The 25,176-nt window shown below is 39.9% G+C and overlaps 1 protein-coding gene across 5 annotated transcripts in view; it reads right to left on the reverse strand.

Moving 5' to 3' along the window:
- LOC131670827 (importin-9) overlaps positions 1-25,176 on the reverse strand; it is a 224,555-nt gene that overhangs the window by 158,242 nt on the left and 41,137 nt on the right. The gene's annotated exons all lie outside the window — the stretch shown is intronic.

The raw sequence follows: 25,176 nt of genomic DNA on the forward strand, positions 1-25,176 counted from the left end.
CACTCGTCTAGAACATACGTTCCAAATTTCAGCTTTGTAGTATGTTTGGTTTGTTTGTGAGAGGCATCGAGGTTAGAAGTGTTTTGCGTGCTCCACTATTTGCTGCTGTCTAAAAACATGCTATATTGATATTACGAAGGAGGGTCAATAAGTATTTACAAAATCCAAGAGATGGCGCTCGTCACGCTTAAATTATGATGTTTTTGGCAAGCAATACTACTAGCTAGATATCGTACAAAGTTTCAGCTCGATTCATTAAGTCGTTTTTTTGTGAGCGTTGGTTGAACAAAAAGTTATTGGTTTATTTGAAAAATGGAAAAAAACAGAGTTTCGAGCAAGTCTGCCCCTGTGTTTAAGACTGTTTATAATTGGGTAAATGAATTTAAACGCGGCCGTATAACAAAAGATGAACCTCGTTCAGGACGCCCCGTAGAAGTGAGTACGCCCGAAATGGTCTACAAAATCCACGATATGGTGTTGAGTGATAGAAGATTAAATTGAGAGAATTAGTTTAGGCCGCAAGGGTATCAAAGGGTACAATCATTTCAATTTTGCATGAAAAATTGGGGAAGAAAAAAATATCAGCAAGATGGGCGCCGCGTTGACTCACTGTTGACACCCGCGTGGTATTCTCTGAGGCTCTTTTGGCACGCATACGTCGTAATCCAGAAGACTTTTAGCGTCGACTCGTAACTGTAGACGAAACATGGGTACACCACTACACTCCTGAAACCCAAAAACAGTCCAAACAGTGGATTACCGCAGGAGAACCAGTCCCAAAGAAGGCAAAGACAGTAAAGTCAGCTGGCAAGATTATGGCCACGGTTTTCTGGGATCCGTATGGAATCATCTACATCGACTACTTGGAAAAGGGCCAGAAGATCACTGGACAATATTATGCGTCATTATTAGGTTAGCTGAAAGAAAAAATCAAAGAAAAACGTCCTCATTTGAACAAAAAAAAGGGCCTCTTTCTTCAAGACAATACTCGAGTTCACACGTGTGCAGTTTCGATGGCAAAAATTAACGATTTAAAGTTCGAATTAATTGACTATCCACCATATTCGCCTCATTTGGCTCCCAGTGACTTTTTCTTATTTCCTAACCTCAAAAAATGGCTTGCCGGACAACAATTCACATCGAATGAAGAAGTCATCGCCGAAACAAATGCCTATTTTGAGGGTTTTCAGAAATCATATTTTTCTGATGGCTTAAAAAAACTGGAAGGCCGTTTAATAAAATGTATCGACCTTCAAGGAGATTATGTTAAAAAATAAAAAAAAAATTACATACGCAAAACTTTTTTTTCCTTCTTTTTGTAAAGACTTTTTGACCCCCCCCCCCCCCGTCGTACTACTAACTAGAGGTTCTGTCTATATTCGTCCGTCCGTGTCGTTCCTCCGTATCTCGATACGTTACGTCACTTCGTCTGCTCAGTCATCTGTCAGGCAGCCGTCCGCGTTTCGGTATAGGTAGCGACTAAGCGCCACCATTCGGGTTCACGCAGCATCACAGCCACAATGTTATTGGGGATGATACTGCCGACCGTTTCTTCCAGTTCCTGTCTGAGTCTTGTCCAGCAGTCACACGCGAAAAACGTGTGTTCCGCGTCGTCTCGTTAGTGTCCACAGTACTTACAGTCGGGTGTTCGTAGTCTGTTCATATTGTAAAGGTACCGTCGGAAGTACCCGTGGCCCGTCAAAAGCTGGGTGAAGTAGAAATTTACATCACCAAATTTCCTTCCGAGCCACAAGCTCAAGACGATTTTGCGTCGTTTTGATCCACCGATATCGGTAAAGCGTCAGTTAGCGATGATCATAGAAGGTCTACATCCAAGATACAAGCGATATATTAAAACCAAGACCTTCTCTGGTCTAAATAGTTTTAAAGAGGGGGGTTTGGTGCTCGAAGATCGTATGGCCGGTTGGAAAAGGTGACAAAAGTCGCCAAGGGCCGACGCGACGTTAATTCTCAAATCGACGTATGCAGACACGAAGAAGTCTACCCATAAACAGATGTCGGCCGAAACTATCGACAGTTGAAACGACGCGATTGATGAGATCCTAACGGTTGAACCCTGTAAAAAAAAGGCAGCAGAACAAGAAGCTAGGAAAGAAGGACAAAAAGCAAAACGGTGAAATTGCCGTGGCTACAGCTGATAAGCAACAGCCACATGCGACGAACCAACTTGCGAACGGAGCCGTGCTTGCTCGTCAGAGCGCGCAGGCTTCGTGGCCCCCGGCTGCAGGTGTAGCCCCTAGTTTGGTTCCGCAGAAGCGCAATCAAGGAGGTAGCAATTCAAATAGGCCTTTTACGGGGGCCTGTTTCAATTGCAACGCGTTAGGTCATAGAGGGCTCATTGCCCAGTAGCTCAGGTTAATCCGCCGGTAGTTTGCTACAAATGCTGACAACCAAGGCAATATGCCAACAACTGCCCGACGCGAATTTCGGAGCCGACGCTTTACTGTAAGGTTTGAGGGATAATCGGCTACATGTATAGAGATTGCCCTACTTGCAATCAGGTGAAGCAGGGAAACCTCAGCACGGGAGCCGCCGACCGCTCGACGACTCCTGCCTAAAATGGATCGAACCGGCCATTGAGGTAGAGAAGATGCTTCACGCAAGAAGCAAAGGCACCGTGGTAGGAAGGAAAAGAGTTGAGGCAAAAAGGGAAGGCGAGAACAAGGCAGAAATTGCCAGTTCTGCGCCTCCTCTCTTGGATTTGGTAAAAGAGGAAGGCGAGAACAAGACAAGAACTGACAGTTCTGCGACTCCTCTCCTAGACGAGGTAAGAAGGGAATTCTTGAAAGTCAAGGCTAAAGTTAAGCGTGCAGTATTTGTAGAATATGAGGATCCGGAAAATGATAGCAAGGAAATTGTAGAATTTAGAAACGTATTTAAAGGGGAGTTTAGTAGTTCGACGTTGAAAGAGTTTCGGGCGCAGAATGACGAGGGCGTGAAATTCTCTAGTAGGACCAGTAGTGAATGCGAAGAGGTAAATAAACGCGACTCGTTACAGCAAGGCGCAAAAATTTTTCAAAAAGTTCGATGCTAATACGCGAAAAATTTTGCCCGATAAGGATGCGTATGATACGAACGGGTTTAACAAATTTTGCGCGATATATAGATCGCCCGAGAAGTGCCCAGCTAGGCAAAGTGAATTGCCATCGCTGCACACGAATACGAGTGAGGCAGGTTCGAGTATTTCGCTAACGGTTGGGCAGGCTTCGAAAAAGACCATTGCTCTTGGAAATCAGAGCGAACCTGGGGTAGAATTTGTTCGTGAGAAACCGAACTCAGGCGCTGTGCTCCCGTGGGAGCGGGCTGCGACAAGGGTCGCGGTCACGCGCAATAAAGGTGAGCTTGTTGATAATAGGGTTTTGTTGTGTGGATGTTCGGTCGTCGGTGCTGACGCACCTTCCGTTTTGATGAAGGGAGAGATGAGTGTAACTCAGAAATCCCGAAGAAAACGGCGGATGATTCGGACGCAGCGTTAGTTGCAGTAGTAGAGAATAGGTTGTTTATTAAAGTCTACATAGGCGGACAAGTCAATATAGCGCTGTTAGATTCAAGTGCTCAGATATCGGTAGTGGGACCGAATCTCGGCTTACGGTTTAGGGACCGGTTAAAGCCGCTTCCGATATTCGTACAGGGCATCTCGGGTGAGAAGCCGCAAACGTGGAGCGACTTAAAGCTGAGTTTTGAAATTGGTGGTAGGACGGATTGGCTAATTGCGACGGTAGTATTTACGCTTAAGCACGACTTGATTTTAGGAGCCGACTTTTGGATAGCATGTGATATAAATATTAGCTACAGTAATCGCGCTTGACGAGCAGGTGACCAAGGCGATTGGTATCTGCTAGCAGAACAGGGTAGTATAACGAGGTAGTCGGTTTTGCGGAATGCGCAGGTTTAAGGAAGTACGAGGAGGCTCAGAGAGAGACAATCCTGGCGTTAATTCGCCGGATTGTCCCGGAACCTGGTGAATCTTCGGCGGTTACCAGAGTTATCGAGCAGGTCATCAATGTAGGTGATGCGCGCTCCATAAAGACTCCGATGCGCCGAATGTCGCCTTCTATATTAGCGTTCACGCAAGAAGAAACTATGCGACTATGGAAGGCGAAAATAATGGAGTAGAGCGCTGGTAATCGTACGTAAACAGGACGGTGGCTATAGATTTTGTCTCAATTTTAGACCGGTAAACAAGGTTACGAAAGTAGACGCGTATCCGACGCCTAGCATTGATGCTATCTTGGACAGGTTGCGCTGAACAGTGTACCTATCGAAGATGCGTGAACCTGCGAGCGGCGTTTTGGCAAATACCGCTATCGGAAAATGGCAAACAATATACGGCGTTTGCGGTCTCTGGTCTTGGTTTATGGAATTTCGAGCGAATGCCATTTGGTTTGATAATGGGCCGGCTACTTTCACGCGTTTGATGGATGCACTTTTCGGCCCAGAATACGAGCCGTATGTTATTTGGTATATCGATGGTTTGCTGGTATTTAGCGCGGACTTCGATTGCCACATGATTTGGTTAGAGAAAGTTTTGAAACGTTTAGTAAGTGTAGGTCTAGAAATCAAATTAGAAAAGTCTGATTTCTTTTGTACCAAAGTAACTTATTTAGGGTATAGGTTAGATAGCGAGGGTTTGAGTCCGGATGATGACAAAGTAAAGCCAATAGTGGATTATCCTGCGCCGAGCAACGTAGCTTAATTGAGCCGTTTCCTAGGTATGGTAGGATGGTACGCGCGTTTTATCGAACACGAGAATGAAATAAAGGTCCTGTTGACCAAGCTTATTCGGAAAGACCAGCGATAGGAATGGAAAGAGGAACAGCAAGTTGCATTTGAGAGGTTGAAGCGCTCATTAACAGAGGCGCCGATACTCGCAGCGCCCTAATTTTACGCACCCCTTTTACTTGCACTGTGATGGCTCTTCTTTCGCGGTTGGCGCGTGTTTGGTCCAGGTATTCGACGATGGCAAACATCCCATTTGCTACGACAGTCGGATGCTAAACGCACACGAACGAAATTACACGATTAGCAAAATTGAGTTTTTGGCGGTACTTTTTGCGGTAAAAAAGTTTAAGCCTTATATAGAAGGCTCACACTTTGTCATCGTTACGGATCATACTGCGGTCACTAGGATCCTTAATAAACGCGAGCTAACGGGTCGATGGGAAAGATGGGTACTAAAATTTCAGCAGTTAGATTACGAAATAGTACATAGAAAGAGAGCGCTGCACCACTTGCCGTAGGCACTTTCGCGAGAATTTGAGGACGAGCTCGAGGTTTGCGCATTTGATAAGATACAGGATGCTTGATATCTACAACACGTGAAAGACGTTATTCAAAGACCGAAAAAATTCGAGGATTGAAGGATAGAGAATAACATTCTGCATCAGTTTATGCGCGATCACTTGCTCGACCCAGTAACTAATGGCGAGGAATGCTGGCGCATGATAGTGCCGCTGGAGTACCGGGAAAGGGTGTTGAGAGACGCTCATTGCAAACCGTTCTCCGGACAGTTCGACCGTGAAAAGACTTACGATCGAATTGCTCGTGAGTATTACTGGCCAGGAATATGGTATGATGTGAGGACGTTCATAGTTGAGTGCTCTCAATGTCAAAAGTACAAGGTAGTCCAGTAGACGCCTTAAGGACTAGTGGGTGAACGTGTAGTAGAAAGGGCCGTGTTAGCGACTGACGTGGTAGAGCTGCTCCGTAACAAGAATAGGTTTAAATATCTGGTAGTTTTAAAAGACTTATTTAATAAGTGGGTCGAGTAAAATCGCTACGGTCGGCGGACGATCATGCTCTTGCTGCTGCGCTCTAGGAGTTAATCCTGTTTAGGTCGGAAACTCCGAAATATATCGTTAGTGATAATGCGAAGACGTATAGAAGCAAAGTGTTTCAGGACAGAAAGCGAGAATATGGTATTTTGCCCTGCGTATCATCAACAAAGTGACCCAGTTGAGCATGTAAATTGAACGCTAAAAACGATGATAGCGGTGTTTGTAGATGCCGATCACAGAAGCTGGGATAGATACCTGCATGAATTTCGTCAAGCTATCAATACGGTGATGCAGGCTTCTACAAAGATATCGCCGACGTTTCTAAACTTGGGTAGGGCTCCACGTCCGGTAAAGAGTTTAAGACGCGAGATTGAGGTAAAAGCCCCTATTGTTAAGATAGATTCGAAGACAGGCTATTACCTTTAAATGCGTTACGCGACTTGGTAGCTAGACATATTGATGAAGCTCAGGAAAGGCAAAAGAAACACTACGATAAGGGTAGGTGTCAGGCGCATTCCCAGGTACGCGATTTGGTTTAGCGCAAAGTACGAGGTGTGTTCAAAAAGTAAGGTGACTTCTCAAATTTCACGGGCAACGTACTCTCGATTATCGATTTTTTTTGTTTTGTTATGTTGGTACACTCTTCCCGCACATCTGTACCAAGTTTCAAGTGTATAGTATTTTTTGTTTGGTTGTGAGAGGCATAAAGGTTATAAGTGTTTTGCGTGCTCGGCGATTTCTTGCTATCGAAAAATATGGATCAAAGGATTTGCATCAACTTTTATGTAAAAAATAAAATAAAGTGCTCCGAAACACTTGAAATGTTGACGGTAGCATACGGTGAAACTGTTCTGAGAAAAAAAATGTTTATAAGTGGTACAAACTCTTCCAAGATGGCTGGGAAGATGCCAATGACGAGCCTCGCTCTGGACGCCCAAGCACGTCAACAACTGATGAAAACGTTCAAGCTGTGAAGAAAATTCTTCTGGAAAATCGTCGAATCACTATCAGAGAAGTTGCTAAGGATGTTGGTATATCGCTTGGCTCGTGCCATGAAATTTTTTCTAACGTTTTGGGCATGAGACGTGTGTCAGCGAAGTTTGTTCCGAAATTGCTAAATTTTGACCAAAAGAACCGTCGCATGAGCATCGCTCAAGAACTGTTGAATGACGTCAACGACGACCCAGATTTACTCAAAAGGGTCATAACTAGTGACGAATCATGGGTATATGGTTATGGTATCGAAGCCAAAGTCCAATCGTCCCAATGGAAGAGCCCAGATGAGCCAAGACCGAAAAAAGCACGCCAAGTTCGATCAAATGTCAAAGTTTTGCTCACTATTTTCTTCGATTACCATGGCGTGGTGCATCAGGAGTTCTTACTATATGGACGTACTGTCAAGAAATAGTATATAAGGTTATTTTATCTATGTAGAGGATTTCTTAGAGAAAAATAAACTAGAATTTGTTTCTCTGTAAACAAAGTTTATATATTTTTATTTAGTATTACATATTACTCTTATAATTATTTATTTACAACTGTCTTACCTGTAAACAAAGAAACGACAATTAAAGTTTATTATTTATCACTTCTCTATTTACTCTATTACAATTAATATTATAATTTCTCTAACTAACGTCTTTCCTATCTCTTTTATCTACTTTTCTCAACACGTGCTTATCTCTCTTAACCTCTCTATATCTTCTGTCTCCTTCTCTCTTCCATTAGTCTTCGTGGTTCCCTCTATATACTTTTATCATCGTCTTATCTATAACCGCGCAATGCGCGGCAATATTTGAATTTAAAGAAGTACTATTTCTTTACAAGTATTATCTTGAAGTTATGCGCCGTTTGCGAGAAGCAATATGCAGAAAACGCCCAGAATTGTGGAAAAACAATTCATGGCTTTTGCATCACGATAATGCCCCTGCTCACTCATCTTTGCTTTTTGAGATTTTTTGACCAAAAACAACACCACAATCATGCCTCAGCCGCCATATTCACCGGATTTGGCCCCATGTAACTTTTTCTTGTTCCCAAAACTAAAGAGACCTATGAAAGGACGGAGATTTGCAATGATTGAAGAGATAAAGACTGCATCGCTGGAAGAGCTCAAGGCTATACCGAAAAGTGCTTATGAGAAGTGCTTTGAGGATTGGAAAAACCGTTGGCATAAGTATATTGTATCTGAGGGGGATTACCTTGAAGGGGACAACATAAATATTGATAAATAAATAAATATTTTTTCTTAAAAATATAAAGTCACCTTACTTTTTGAACACACGTCGTACATACGCTTTCGAGCAGAGCGGATGGTAAAAACGCGAAACTCAATCCGAAATACGACGGACCGCTTGAAATTACTTCAGTAATTTCGCCCGAGATCTACGAGTTAACAACAAACAGTAAACATCGTACTACTCGAGTGCATGTCTCTGAAAACAAGCGTTATGTACCTCTGCGAAAGGTAAATAAATAGGTTCATGGGACGATTTAGGTACGATAATTTTTTTTTTGTTTTTGTTTCTTTTTTTTTTTTTTTTAAAGTTTCAACGAGTGCAACGACGCAAAGTGGTGATGGCTGAGTCCAGAGATTCGGGCCGCATCCCTCACATCGCCGAAACCCAAATACCTTCAGGCGTCATATTAGCACTGGTAGATCCGCTGGAAGCTGCTGAGGTTATGGAGGTTAACCAGGCGTCGAGGTCTGCCGACCCGCTTTCGGACTTAGGGCAGGCGGCTTCTTACGACGCCGAGGTTGCCTCCTGCACCTCGTAGTTGGCCAGGACGTCGGTTGGTGGAGGCGATGACGAAAAGGCGAAGGAAATTCCTTTGCCGCCGACTTTGCCCTCGTCTCCGACACCATTCGTGGGCGATCAACCAGGAGTAAGATTGCTTACGGATTGCAGGCTCGATAATCCGGCCGGTGGCGCCAACGCTTACCTGGGATGAAGCGGTACGTCGAAGCGCAGCGTTTAGGCTTAACGCTTGGCATCCGTGAAGCATCGGAAAAGTCGAGAGTTATCGCGAAAAAAGGGGGAATTGTTTTTCCACAGGCGGAATCGAGCAGCTAAAGCGAGAGATCGCCGGGCTTTCGAGCTGCCGTGGTTGGCTACCTCGCCGGTAGGGCGGCGAACAGGAGCCGTAGTACGAGGGCTTCAATCAGAAGAGGGAGCAGGAGTCCTTCGTTGCGAGGTGCCACCAACGGTATTTTGGATGTGGTGTTGAGCTCGAGCGACTCCGAGGAGGAGATAATGACTGATCGGGAGCTGCCTCGTGTAGCTCCGCACCCACACGTCGACGCTCCTCTCCGATACAAACCGCTCGCGCATCATAGGTCGGACCCCGCGTACCAAATTGTTCGCAGGGGTGAGCCCGCGCAATTCCCTCCAGCCCGTTATTTGTAGGAAGAGCGGAAGAAGGAGGCTGAAGCCCGGCAGAATGCAGGAAGGAGGAAGCGCTTCATGCGTTTCAACCTTTCCGCATGTAATTTCGAGAGGCCGTCCTCCGGTCAGACGTCGACGGTATCCCGCACGGCGGAGGGATCTGTTGTTGAGGTAACAAGCACTCTCCAGCCACCGGTTGCTTTGGCGGCTGATGGAGGAAAGGCATCGGGAATTGGTACGGGCACCGCTGCCGGAAAGACGAAAGTGTAGCCGGTGGCACAGGTACGACCATCCCTTACGCCGATACGATCCGTTACGTCTTCCCAGGCGGCAAGCTCAACCTTGCTCTCCGCGCCTCCTTGTTCGGTAGACGAGACAGGATTTCGCCTGGTTTGAGGTAGCTTCCTGCAGGGTCTGGCCCCGGTTCCCTGGGATCCGGAATTGGACGTGCCCTCGTTCCACTGCTTCAATTGCAGAACAGTGTCACATCCAAGATCGGCCTGCAGGGATCCGCCTTTTTCGCGTCCGGTATGCCGGAATTGCAGGCGACTCGGCGTCCACGTCTACGATTGTCCGCGCTGCCGTGATGCCTTTAGGGTGGACCAGGCACACAGGATGCTCGTGGAAAAGTGAAGGACTCAGGAGCACTCCAGTGATCTAGGTGGACTCCAAGCTTCGCAGTCGGAAACCGTGGAGCCGGAGCCAAGGGATCCTGAGGCGAGGCCAGAAGTAACCAGTCCTGAGTCTTCCGTCGGGAAGCCAAAGGTAAAGAAACCCCAACATAGATGTGGTAAGAGGCTCAGAGAGATATTTACGCGTAAAACGCTTTCCGCGGGGAGAAGCCGAGCTGGAGCCTGTACGACAAGCACCATGCGAGTAGAGGTTGCGCCGCGGACGGAACAGGAGCCGGTATCCGCGAGTCTGTCGGTGAATCATTGTGCCGGGGTAACTGAGCCCGAGGCGGCTGAGGTTGCCGATTATAGGCTCTCCGAATCGAGCTCGCCTCCACTTACGGTAAAAGAACTTCGAACGCTCGGCTCCGGTATTTGGAGTCGCCTGAGCGACAACAATAATCGTAAATTTATTTTGTCCAGTTTAAGTTTTGGTTAGTCATTATCTTTGGGGCATCGTGGGTTGGTCGATTCTTCGCGATGACGGGCTTGGTATTTCGATTTAACGTTCCGGGTTAAACGATAAACTTTTGCCCTTAGTCTAATTTGGTTGTTACCAACCTAGACTTAAGTTTAATTAAGCTATATTTAAGATGTTTATTTGAGTACGAGCGTTTAGCGTTGGTAGTCAGTTGCCGGTCGAGAGAGAGAGATTGTAAAGGAGGAAATTAAGCCGTCGTAGGTGTGAACTTTGGCCTGGAAGGGGGTGTGACAAGAGCAAGCGATGCGCTAGTTCTCTTCGGTATTTTTCTCCAATTCACCCCCTCTTGGGAAGGCATGATGACCAGCGTTGGGCGTATTTAAGAATGCGCCTAATGCATGATCTTTGTTTCAGCCGACGGAGATTGCCGAGCGAGGCCGAGCCGGCCCGAAGTCGTTAAGTGGACGACATGATAGGTGTTAGAAAAAGAGAGAGAGTGAGGGGCATGCGTGCCCCACGCAGGATTAGGCAGGCGTGCGACGCGTAACCACTTTGCGCATTGATAGTGCGCTGTCTAATAATTAGATCAAGTGTGGGGAGAGAAAGAGCGAGCGAAGAAGCTGTCGATTGCGGAAGCAAACGAGCAGTGAGACGGTTCTAAGTCGATCAGCGGTGAAGACGGTTTTATTCGGTCAGCGGTGCAGAGTGCAATTGAGAGTGCAGAGGTAAGTTGAACACATACGCCGCCAAGAAGCCGAGAGGAATAAAGGACAAGTGTCTTTTCCAGCATCTTGCTAGGGACGCTACTCGAAGGAGCCGGCAAAGAGTTGCCCAGAGACGGCCAGTAAAACCATCCGCAGGGCGCAGTCAGGCCTCTCATTCCTGCATCGATAAGGTCAAGGCTCGTAATCCTATTTCTTTCTTTCTCTCTCTCTCTCTCTTAGCGGTATGGCACAGCAAGTAGTTGTCAGGATCAGGTAGGTAGCAAGGCGTGTACGCGTCAGCTACCTGCTTTAATTACGGTCGGCATTAAATTTGTTAAGATAGCGTACCATCCAGGCGATCCCTCGCCGGGCGGCTTTCTGTTTTAGTTTAAGTAGGCTAAGTCGGTTCGTCGTCAAGGCGGTCACCTGCCGGGCGACACGTTCCATATGTCAGTTAGATTTGTAAGCGCGGTAAATTAGTTAATTTGTTCTTTGTTCTTTCATTGTCGTAAGTGTTAAGAACACCGTTATGTTCAATAGAGTTAAGACGTGTTTGTAACATCGTTGTGTTCGTTGGAGCTTGAGGGTTTGGAAAGCTTGTGATAATTATATTTATACGGTATATTCATTTAAGTATAATTTGACATTGATTTTTGGGTTAATTTCATTTCTTTACCTTTTCCTCTTCCCCTTCCCCTCCTCGATTGCTATGAGCGAGTGCGCCTCACTTGCCCACATTTAAAAATTAATAAATTAAACTGTAACGAACGAACTTTCGTTACAGTTTATCAAGGTTAGGTTTTGAATTTTTCTGAAACTTGGTCTAGATGTTACCTATATGGTAGTTTACTTAAGTATGGATTATTAGATCATTATAATAATCATATGTAAATGTATAAACAATTCATATCTCCGCAAAATGTATATCTTTACAACCGTTTAAGTTATCGAGACGATTTTTTTCTAATAAAATTACACGTAAAAGGGTGTACTTTGAAAATATTAAGCGAACAATACTCTCATATTAATTTTTACAAAAGTTATTAACCTTTTTTTCTAAACTATTTGCCATATCTTTAAAAGTGTTTTTTTTATTTTAAAAATTATTTTTTTATTGAATTCATTAACATTTTTTCTTTAAGAATCCGTTTTAAAAGTAATCGAGTGATCATTGGATGCGATACAGAGAGCGATAATAGTGGAAGCTCACAGGCCCCACAACGCTCACTCGGTCGCGCATCGGTGCTGGGTTGGCGAACTTACCGACTTACCGGTGTCCCCTCGGTGTAACTCAGATTTGTCTTTGGTTAAACTAATCATTGTAATTAAATCGTTGAGACATTTTTTATCACTTATTTTTAAGAGTTCGCTCTCTATCGATAGGAACATACTCTTCATTATTGTGTAAAGGAAGAATTCTCCTAATTTCTAGCGTTATAACTTAAATGAGTTTCTTGTACATTAATTTGATTTGACAAATGATCAAATATATCTCTTGATTCTCTTTAAACTTTTCATAAATACATTGATTAAAAACTTTATTATGATCTATTGTAGTTAATCAAAATATTCAAACGCTTTTATATATTTTTTCTTTCTATCTTGTAGGAGTTGAAAAATTTGCTTAGTGCTAAATAACATACTACCTTTTCATGAGCATGACATGCTCAAGTTTAGGTGTGAATAGCCTAACTATAATTTTCACTTGCATTTGAGATACTTTATCTCTAGCAAGTATTAGTACTCTTTATTGGTATTTACAAAAACCTGCTGCACGAAATATGTTGGCACGATGACAACTACACTGAAAATGAAATGTGTAGAATGATTCGTTTAGTTCAACTATTCGCAGTAACGAAACCAGTGAAGGCGCGCTGTCTTGCCGGGGAGCGTGAAGATATGAGGATAATGCCGTATTTCGTCTGACGACGAGCTGACATTGTCTTCGTCAAAGTCAGGAAGCTCTCATACTTAGGTCTGGAGAGGTATGGAAGTTATCACCCCATAGGACGGCGGACTCACCTGCGATCGGAACAGGATTCCTAGCGTGTGAAGTTTACATTTAATTTATGGCACATTTCAACCTTCAATCTTCAATAAACTCTGCTGGCGCGTCCGGCAATTGATTTAGTCATAAGTGTATAAGAAATTCGAATAACTTCTGTTATGTATCTTGTCTATACGTCGAGATGAAAAGCAGAAGAAAAATTACAGAGTCAATAAGCTATTCATATGACATGTGCCTTGACAGTGACATTTTACAAGACAAAAAGTGGATCCTTCATATTGTATGTGGCTCATGTTACACAATGACGAATCAAGCCAGTTCAAATCAGGACAGGGACAAATTAAAGTTTATGACACCTACAAAGTGGAAAGAACCAGAAGATAAAAACGAAGAAGATAAAAATTGTTATTTTTGTTTAACAACAATAAAAGGCATAAGTAAAATTAAGAAAGAAAGTATAGTTTATCCTAGCGTTTAGAGCGCTAAGTTTCCACAAAAAGTAGTATTTGTAGAAGCATCCGAGAATGAAGACTCTCAGGATAATTTTACAATAAGTTTGGGCACTCTAAATGTAGATAACGATTTGACAAATCAAATTAACGAACAAGAAACTGACAACAATGATAACGCAACAGATGAGGAAGATTTTTACGAATCTGATGAAAGTAAAGAAAATCTTTCTCTAAACAATAATGAAGAGTATATTTCTATCGGTAGAGAGTGAGCTGTTAAAAAATATGATCAGAAAAGTGTCAACGATTTAATTAGAAAGGTTGGTTAAATCAAAGAAGAATCGGAGTTACTAGCTTCAGACTTAAAAAAGAGAAATATTGTGACAAAAAATACTAAAGTAAGTGCATACCGTAACTGAGAGACAAAGTTTCGTAAGAATTTTAATGAAGATGTAGATCTAGTTTACTGAACTGACATAGGAGAACTCATCGATGAATTAAAGCCAGACGTGTACAAACCTGAGGATTGGCAACTGTTCATTGATTCATCACATCACAGCCTTGAAGCAGTACTTCTTCATAATACAAACAAGTATGCTCCTATAACGTTAGCACATTCAACTACGCTCTACTCGTAAGAAGAGTATTCAAATTTTGAATTGGTTTTGACAAAAATAAAGTACAAAGAACATAATTGGCAAATATGTGGAGACTTAAAAATTTTATCTATGATATTAGAACAACAATCTAGATTCAGAAAATATCCATGTTATTTGTGTATATCCGATAGTAGAGATAGTACAAATCACTACAAAAAACAGAATTGGCCACCAAGAGAGTCATTTGAACCTGGAAAACAGAATATTCTTAAAGAACCTCTCGTAACTTCATCTAACATTTTAATACCTCTTCTGCATATAGAGCTTGGGTCGATGAAACAATTAGTCAAGGCATTGGACAAAAATGGCCAATGTATGAAATACTTAGAAAAAGTGTTTCATAAGGAATCAGATGCTAAATTAAAAGAAGGCATCTTTGAGGATCCTGAAATTTGTACTTTATTTAGAGATGAAAACTTTGTCGCAACTACAAATGAATCCGAGGAAGTAACATGGTCAAGCTTTAAAGAGGTGTCAACAAAATTTTTGAGTAACAAAAAGGACGTAGATTACACAAATATTGCCAAAAAAATGATACATAATTACCAGAAATTAGGCTACCTGATGAACTTAAAACTTCATTTTCTTGATTCTCATGTTGATCAATTTACTGAAAATAACGGTAACTTTAATAAAGAGCAAGGTGAAAGGTTTCACCAAGACTTTAAAGAATTTGAACGTAGATTTCAAGGAAAATTGGGTATAAATATGTTTACAGATTACTACTGAATGATAAAAAGAGAGCCAATTTCGACAAGGGGACAAAAAAGAAACCTTTTACACTGATCACCCGATGAAGAACGTGTGCATAAGCGAAAATCAATTTAACACTACAATATTTTCTTAATAACTAAAATTACCGCACCCGGTCTCACTAGTGTGACTGATAATTAATTTCAAGCCTAATTTACATCTTATATTCCAAGTTAATCTTGTTTTCATATATCACATCTTGAAAAACTGTTAAATTGGATTTAAAACAAAGTTTTTCAAAAAAATCATTAAATTTATCCTATACGTTACTAGTTAACATATCCTGAGAGTGGTTTTTGAAAAAATTTGACATCAAATTTTTGATCAGCAACCTCAAAAGCCCCTAATATACTATTTATAATGCTTACTAATTGTTTTGAAATGACAGAATCAAATTTCAATCGATTTCGAATCAAATTTAGCACGAATTTTGATTTTTCGTTTTTTCAGTAGTTTCAACTCAGTATCAGGAGTTGAAAAATAGTTAAAATTATATTCCAGATGAAGTATTCAATGTATTTTTTACCGTAGAATTCAATTCTGTTGTCAAAATAATTTTATTTTCACTCTTTTTAATTTTTATTTTCGAAAAACCTTCAAAAAATCTCAAAAAATGAGGTCTTTCGTCATAAACCTCAAAATATGCAGGGAAAGGCTATTTTTTTAATGCAGATTTGGATTCAGCGTAATTAATAGTATATCGAAATCTTAAGTTAGCAGTAGAAAAAAGTAAGTCTAGAATTGATATTCGAATAATTAATTCTGCAACGATTACCGAAAATCATTCGACTCGCGCGAGGTTAATAAGCGGCTGAACGAGAAAAGCCGCGATCGGTTCGCGAGAGAGAGAGGGCGCATAGGGGCAATGACCGGGAGGGGAGAGTTCAATAGGCAGTATGACTGTGTTACTCGGTCCGGTGAGATCACCTCTACGCTTTGTGTGCCAAAGAACTGGACATTTTATATCTAAGTGAGATCCAGGGAGCAAGGGCTTGTTGAAGTGAGTGGAGTGTTCGTGCGCAGCCACAGCAGCAACAACCACAGCAGCAACAACCTCGACAGTAACAACCTCAGCAGCAACACCAACAGTAATAGCAATAACAGCGGCTGTGCAGCGAGCCGGGGAGCAGCGAATCTGCGACTCGCGTATCGGATACGGTTGGCCACCGTATCCCCAACCATCTCGCGGTAGGTGCACTATTTGCAATTTCATTGTTGGCGTGCGATTCCGCGCAGCGTGCGCGAAGAAGTAAATTATAGCGTGCGAGCGGTTAGTTCGCGGCGATCGCGGTTTTCTCTCTCTCTCCCATCTAGCGTGTATTGTCATTCGCGTTTGCGTGCGCAAGACTCTCGGCAAATCCCCCGTGTACTTGGTTAATTTGAATAAAGCGTTTAACTGAGATTCTTAATCGAGTCATCGTTTCGTCTATCCTTTGTCCGGAGTGTGTTCATTGTTTACATTCGGTTCGAATTAGCCGGTAGTCTGGCACGGACCGCGTGGAGATAATTAGAGGCGCACGGCGATCCAAGTTTCCAGCAGCGACCGCACGAGCGCTACTAAGCAAGAGCGACAGCGCCGTCAAGCGGCGAGTTGGGGGAAGCCAACTCGGATTGGCGAGGAGACTCTGCGCAGGCGCACTCCCTGACAAGGTAGGTTGATGTGCTTCAAGCACATAGATAACTAGGCGTCGTTTAGCCATTGAGTAGGTACATTCTAGGGAAAATTACAGGTTAAACGGCAGCCTGTTACAATTCTTTTTATATATTCCCATCTTTCTTTAGAAAAACTAAAATTATCAATTGAAAATATGTAGAAAAAATGTATAAGTTAATTCACAAATTAAACTGAACATTTCCCCAAGGTTATGTAACTCACTCATTGAGTGAAGCATTTCGAAACCAATTTTCTAAGAAAGTAATTAGTTTTCCAAAATAATACTCAGACCAATTAAGTATCACAATTTTCATATTAGTAACGATAATTCCTAATATCTATTATGTCTTATACACAATTTTTATAAATATATTCAAATAAAGAGAAGGTCTTTTGCGAATAGTAAAATGTTTTGAATCAGCAATTTTTTCCGTTGCAATATATAAATCTAGAAAAAGGGTCAATGACGATAGTAAACCTCGAGGTCAACCTGCTAAGAAACGAATACGTCCGCATCCTAATGTACGTAAGAAGAAAGCGAAAGTTAACAGAAGATGTTCTCGAGCGATCAGTATATGGGCGAGCCCATGAATTATTAAAATCGCCAGAAAATGGCATTCGTATTATACAATTAACAGCTACGTTAAGTCATAATAAAAATAACAATTCAGGTTGGATTGAAGAACCAGCTGAAGATAATTTAACTATGAATCACCATACCGGTGAAAGTACAGCAGTTTTTTCTCTTGAGAATAACAGAAATGTAAGATTTATCGTGCATATGAAATAGTAAGGGTCTTTACCAAAAATTTATAGCAAATCTGAAATAGAAAATTATAGTTTCGCTTCAAGATATGCTGAACAAATTTATAGAAAGGTTGTATGAAAGTGAAACTCTGGATTAGTATGAAGAAGATTTCAATTGTTTATTACTGACAACAACTCTACGTTTTGGTAGTTCGTCTGGGCACGGAAATCCTCATAAAAAATATGCGAATGGTAACAATGAAAACGTTATTCTTCAAGAGTCGTTATTTGTAACATCAATCATTATGGTATCGTTCACCAGCTCTAGATCTGAAGGTTTAAACGGAAGGATCAATCCAACTCCTCAATGTTTCAGATTTTGTCGACCACTGTGAGTTACATTTGAAAAAGAAGATGATACAACTTCTATTCGAGAATACAAACGTTTATCAAAAGAAATCAATTTTCTCAAACATCATAGGTTTAAGCTGTCAAATAAAAACCGGTAAAAATGACATTTCACGTTTATGAAACCTTATTTGATAGTAAATGTTTAAACACAATCGTTGGCAATAAAGCGAGTTTCAAATATCCTCTATGTAAGCTGACAGCACATAGTTTTAAAAATTTTAACTATGTATTTTTCAAACCAGACGATTTAGCTTTGCGATATAGATTAGGTTTACTGCATTGCAAAATCAACATATTTTAGCACTTTCTCAAATTGTCGTATCGAAATATTCAAACGGATTTGTGAGATATGGTTAAACGCAAGAGTAGTGAGTTGAAATCTCTAATTATTAAATCAATATAGATTAATTTAGTTAGTGGGTATTAATTTCTCAATTTTATTATTTTAGCGGAATATCATAATCAACAAACTCTTATAAAAAAAACAACTTTTTAAGAAATTTGGAGTAAGGGTTCGTGTTGATCAAGTCCTTCAAGGACAATCAACAAGGACAAAATACTGGTAATTACCAGTATTTGTAGTCCTAGCACGAAGATGTTTGGAATAGCTAAAAAATTTGCCTTCTCACTTGAAGTAAGTCACCAGCTAATAAAGAGAATTTGTCGAATTATATCAGCTTTTATAAGTAAGCTAATGTGCAATCTCCCGAGACTACAAGAGTGTTGCAGCAAGAAATACTGAATTTACTATGAAACGTATCCATGGGGGGCTCGTATGTGTCTTACGATGCATAAGATAAGATCATGGATGTGAAATAGCCAGAAAGTTACTATTAGTAGTCGCATATTTTGTTGGAGATGTAAATGAGTCGTGGCATGATATGTATAGGAATAACATCATTTCGCATGCACGTTAAGACAGCAGAGAAAACAGACTAGGGGATGTTATTACTCGAGCATTATATTTATCTAATCAAAAATTTTCACTTGTAAATATTTAGAATAGAATGAATAAGTTGAAGGGCCATGAAACTTCATTCACTATACAAAAGTTCATCAATCAATAAGTACTATTTTTAATTCATATATAGAGTCAACAAGGGATATTTGTTTAATGATTGGATAATAAGTCGGTGTGCTCTAAAATACCCATAAAAGTTTAAACTTTCAAAAAATCTCTCCGAATAATTCTTTACATATTCATTTCAGAACACCAAGAACTGTAAATGAGGATGATGTTATCTAAGGCAAATGTCTCGGTACCTATAAAATTTAATAATTATTATTATTGAAGTGATACCTACAATGCAGCTATTGTTTATGAAATGATTACAGTTAAAATTAGACGTAGTTGAATAAATCAGCGAATCAAATTATATAATTTAAGCAGTTGACTTTCTTGCTTCCCATAATAATATAAACAGTTTATTTACATTTGATAAATATTCACTTTATTATGTTGTCAAAAAGTGCGCCTGAGAATTGTTTCGTCAACCGACGTTACAGTATACACAAAAAAAAGTTTCTGTGCCAAATTTAAACCTTTTAGAAGGACAGAAACGTGTATTAATTTTTTTACAGTTAGAAAAATATCCGAATTTGAAAAATTTCTATCTCAGCTAATTTTCTATTTTGTTAACGTTTAAAACGCTATTCTTTTTGTTCTTCACTCTACTTTTAAGAAAAACTATAACAAATGGCAAAAAATATCGTATCTAAGTTTAATTTCACAGTTAATGTAAAAAATCAGAAAATTAAAAATTTGATCTTGATTTTGAAGGTCACAGATCATTCAAATAGTTTCAATCTGTATATTTTTCCTCTATTCATCTTCAATGAAGCTTTAAAATTCCGTTTGAATGGTTTTTCTATCTAATTTTGTTCTCGACATATTAGATTTTAACAAAAAAAAATGAAAATATTTCACTGTACGTCGCTAGCAACACTAGAGGTCTAGCACCGTGGCAGATCCTATTCTATCGTCTACGTTCTACTCCTACCGTTGATCGGCCTTTGCGGCAACCATACTAATTATCCTTAACCTCCCAGCAACCGTTATAGTGTCCCTGAGAAGTGGTGTCAACAACAGTTCAAAAATTTGACACACGATATCCAATAAGCTTAGAGGTCTGTAGGAAAACTCTCCGAAAACTAAGCAGGCCGTCTTCTAGCATTTATCAAAATGCCCCAACCTCAAGCTTGCATTATATATCTCCAAGAGAATCCGCAATCTAAGGTAAACCATTTGTCAAAAAATTTTACTTCGAATTTTGTCTGATCCTGGGGCCTTTTTGGGTTTCCACAAAGAAGTGGCTCTTGAGAGCTTCTGCCCGATGCACTGCGGAACGGCTTATTTACGGTAATCTTTGTTCTCCGTTATCAGGTGGTTTGGAAAAAAACCATCGACTATCCTTGCTATCGTCGTTTTGTCTTTCAGTTTTAGTGGACCAAACGATTCCAACCTCTGGGTTACTAATTTATAATCCAAAACCCAGGGGTTTTGATTCATCTGCGCGCATTAATTGTCTCTAACAGCATTTTTTGTTGTCTTTTATTTCATTTATCTTCCATATCAACTTACAAGCCGCTGAATGAGCCTCCTTGTTATTATTTCCTTTTTATTCTACCGGATGCATATTTCGTTGACATCTCATGCATTTTTTCCTCAGTTGATCGATCTATTCTGTAGACTAGTACACCGCTCACTCTTATGACGTTCACTTATCGGTATTTCAAGGCATTAAGATCTCGTACAGGCGCCCGATCAGTAACATGGTCTTGTCCACTTCTCGTTCTGTTTTCCGTCTGGTCAAGTCTGGTGAGACGGCTTTAGAGAGAGCCGAGGATTCCAGCAATAAACTTTCAGTGGAAGTTTACTTATTTTGGGAAGTTATTTTAGGCTTTCTTATACTACAATTTGAGAGACGGCTTGTTGAATGATTCTCCTTTATCACACCTCCTTGGCATCGTAAAAATAAAATTACAAGCGTGTTGGTACACATGGAGATCTAGATTAGACGCATATATAGAATACACAGTTAAATCTGTAATATTTGTATAGAAAATAAAAAATCACCGGCTGGTGATATCCCCACACAATAGTCATATCCCCAAAAATCATAGGGAAGGATACTTACATATTATTTCGAGCTTTTCTATGAAGCTATGAACCTTATTATAATAAATACCTACTAAAAGTGGCTGAAAGTAGTGAATTTCCAACAAAGATAATGATAGGAATGTTTTAGAAACTAATGTTACACACGACTTATCTAATCACGCGGTTCCAAAGGATTTTATGTAAATTATATTGTAATAACTGAATAAAGAACACCGTATAATAGTGCTACTATATTTTATCTTATGATTTTCATGTACAGGGTGGTGAAAAAGTATGGAAACACCTGAAAATCTCAGAGGGTTGGTCATAAAAATAAAATTCTGAAGGTCAGGTCCTATATAACTTTCAACGAGGAATCCAGTGATGACCTTGAATTTGACCTTGGACCTTACCTTCAAGGTCATTTCAAGGTCAACCTCATTTTTTCAAATGAGAACCCCTATTTTTGATGCCGGAATCAAAATGAGCGGGAAATTTTACGTCCGGATACGTGGTTAGGTATGAGGTTAAAGTAACCTCTGGAGGTCAAATAGAGGTCAATGTCGGAAAAAGTATGGAAACCCCTGAAAATCTGAGCGTTGGTCGTAAAAATAAAATTGTTAACGTCAGGTCTTATGTAACTTTCAACGATGAATCCAGTGATGACCTTGAATTTGACCTTGGACCTCACCTTCAAGGTCATTTCAAGGTCAAATTTCTTTTGTTAAATGGGAACCCACACTTTTGACATCGGCAATTGAAAGAGAGTCAAATTTTACGTTAAAATATGCCTTGAGGTCCAAGTTCGACGTGACCTCTGGAGGTCAAATAAAGATTAACAGTATATTTATATCGAAACTCCAAAAATGTGTCTATTTTGATTATTAAACAAGAAAACTGGTTTCTCAATCCAGAATCCTTCTTTTAGCGCTATCAAGGAACAACGACGTGGACGTAGAAGGATTCTGTTCCCTTTGGGGGGCTTTTTTAGAGTAAGTTCCGCTTGCCTTCCACTTGGGGTGCTTTGTTGAATAGGTTTTAGTATCACTGATCTCGATCACGCTACCCTGAACCTGAATCGGGATATACGGCTACACGGAAACACGGCGATTTCCAAAATTACTGAATAAGTTGGCTAAAATAAGAAAATAATTTAGAAAATCAGATATGTAGTTTGTAATAATTTGCAAAAACGATTCACTTGCAGAAATTTGCAAAAACTATTCATTTACGAAAATTTGCTAAAATGATTCATTTGCATAAATTTGGTAAAACGTTTCATTTGCAAAAAATTTCTAAATCGTAGCCTTTCAAACAAATAGCGAAAACGAAGTTGGATCCCGCAAAAATTCGTTTCTATTTTCATTAACATTCATTTACCATTCAAACCGTTACATTAAAAAAGTATTGCTAAGTTTAAATTAGACAAAAAAAAATTATTTTCGTTACGCCCGCTTCTACAAGAAAGAAAGAAAAGAAAGAAAGCCAACGTATCCAAATTTTCAAATGAAAATCCGACGTGTCCGCTTTTACAAATAAAAACTCAACTTGTCCGATTATTCCGCCAAACTGACGAAATGTATCTTTAACAAAATAGCTGTCTCATTAAAAGTCAAAAATTCAATATTATGTGTGGCTTTTTCATGTCCGCGTAGTTACATAAATGATATTGTTAAAAAAAGGTTTTCTTTAGATAGAAAATAAATTTATGAATGAATGAATTTTTATTTCAATTCGCTTGACGAATACATTTTTGGTATTACTGCATAAATAACACTCTGTAGTTGCAAGAGATAAAATTTGACAAAATCACCAAATATTTTTGTTGTAAATTAGTTTTGTACGAAGAAGTCATTTTAAAACCAAAATGTTTCGATTGTCCGAAAGAGAACGGATATCACTTTTGATGATGAGAGGTTGGGGTGATATGCATAGGTCATATACACAGGTAACTAATCTATTTAATGCAACATTTCGAAACGATGGTACTCCTATATCAAGAGGAACTATTTCAAAAACAATAAGACGTTTTGATGACACGGGATCTGTTCGAAATCGTCCTGTTGCTGGTAGACCATCGACAGCAACAAACGAAGAAAAATCTTTACATGGTTTACAGTCTTTTGTAGAAAATCCTCATGAGACTCTTCGATCTGCAGCTTTACAACACGACATCCATCACACATCTGTTCTTCAAATTTTGATCAGAAACAAATTGCATCCCTTCAAAATTAAACTCGTGCAAGAATTAAATGAAGATGATCCTGATCGTCGCACTGAATTTTGTGAGACGATGATGGAAATGATAACTGACAATCCACAATTTTTAGGAAATATTGTCTTTTCAGATGAAGCAACGTTTCAGTTAAACGGTAATGTCAATCGACATAACTTTCGATATTGGTCTGATACAAATCCTCACTGGATGGACGCAACTCACACTCAATATCCTCAAAAACTAAATGTGTGGGCAGGAATTGTAGACGACACAATAATAGGTCCCTTTTTTATCGAAGGAAATTTAAATGCACAAAATTATGAACAGCTATTGCGAAACCAAATTGTTCCAGTAATACAAGCTGTAAAAGGAGACGATTTCGAAAACACATGGTTCCAGCAAGACGGTGCAGCACCATATTTTGCAGTTAATGTTAGAGGATTCTTGAATGAAACATTCTTCGAAAGATGGATAGGTAGACGAGATAGCATAGAGTGGCCTCCAAAATCTCCAGACTTAACACCATTGGATTTTTTCTTATGGGGTTATTTAAAAGATCGCGTTTACAGAACAAATCCAGAAAATCTTGATGAATTAAGACGTAGAATTATTGAGGAAACTGCTCTCATTACAAGAGATATGATTCGACATGCAGTTCAGTCATTTTACATCAGGATTGGTTACTATCAAGAAACAAATGGAGAACAATTTGAGCATCTGTTATAAATTTACTCATCTACTATAATAATTCCTAAAAACGCCCTAAGTGAGAGGCAAGGGGAACTCACGATAATCCAGCACCCCGACGTGAGAGGCAAGGGGAACTCACGATAATCCAGCACCACAAAGGGAACAGAATCCTTCTACGTCCACGTCGTTGTTCCTGGATAGCGCTAAAAGAAGGATTCTGGATTGAGAAACTAGTTTTCTTGTTTAATAATCAAAATAGACACATTTTTGGAGTTTCGATATAAATATACTGTTAATCTTTATTTGACCTCCAGAGGTCACGTCGACCTTGGATCTCAAGGCATATTTTAACGTAAAATTTGACTCTCTTTCAATTGCCGATGTTTAAAGTCTGGGTTCCCATTTAACAAAAGAAATTTGACCTTGAAATGACCTTGAAGGTGAAGTCCAAGGTCAAATTCAAGGTCATCACTGGATTCATCGTTGAAAGTTACATAAGATCTGACGTTAACAATTTTATTTTTACGACCAACGCTCAGATTTTCAGGGGTTTCCATACTTTTTCCGACATTGACCTCTATTTGACCTCCAGAGGTTACTTTAACTTCATACCTAACCACGTATCCGGACGTAAAATTTCCCGCTCATTTTGATTCCGGCATCAAAAATAGGGGTTCTCATTGGAAAAAATGAGGTTGACCTTGAAATGACCTTGAAGGTAAGGTCCAAGGTCAAATTGAAGGTCATCACTGGATTCCTCGTTGAAAGTTATATAGGACCTGACCTTAAGAATTTTATTTTTATGACCAACCTTCTGAGATTTTCAGGTGTTTCCATACTTTTTCACCACCCTGTACACATAATTACACTTACACGGTCTCAAGACAACTTATGTATAAGACTCACATTCATAACATTATCATTATTCTAAATTATAGCCTTCATAATTTAATTATGGCACAAATATATCATGTACATGGCTTTAGATTATAATCCTTAATGAACAAGACAACCGAATTGGCATAGGAGTACTTATACCTTAGATTAATTATTATCATTCAACCTCATCTCTGACATGTTGACGATATTCGTGTTCATAATATCTCTTTATGTTGTTTATAAATTTGCAAGACTAATACTACTAATTAGTTTGATTTCCGATAGAACGTGACAAGCTATTATTATATAGAATGTTATTCTACGAACAGTTGTTTAATGTTTTAATTATTCAATATTCCTATATCCTTCTCGGGCTTTTATTAAACCTCATTTAACACCGTATTATTGGACACCAACCTTTACATTTTCAATAATTGTTTGGCTCTGTATATCCTCCTTTGAACAATCAGACTATCGCGTTCCATAACAATAGTATTAGTTTCTAGCGTAAACCCTCCTATTTATAACCATAGAAGTTCAATCCCATCTCTAGTTAGACCTACTGTTAACGTGAGTTCTAAATCACCAGAGTTACCGTATTAATTTTGGTTTACATACTTTTTTG

Source organism: Phymastichus coffea, unplaced genomic scaffold (assembly GCF_024137745.1).
Source record: "Phymastichus coffea isolate CEN01 unplaced genomic scaffold, Cenicafe_Pcof_1.1 PCOF00001, whole genome shotgun sequence".
NCBI lineage: Eukaryota > Metazoa > Arthropoda > Insecta > Hymenoptera > Eulophidae > Phymastichus > Phymastichus coffea.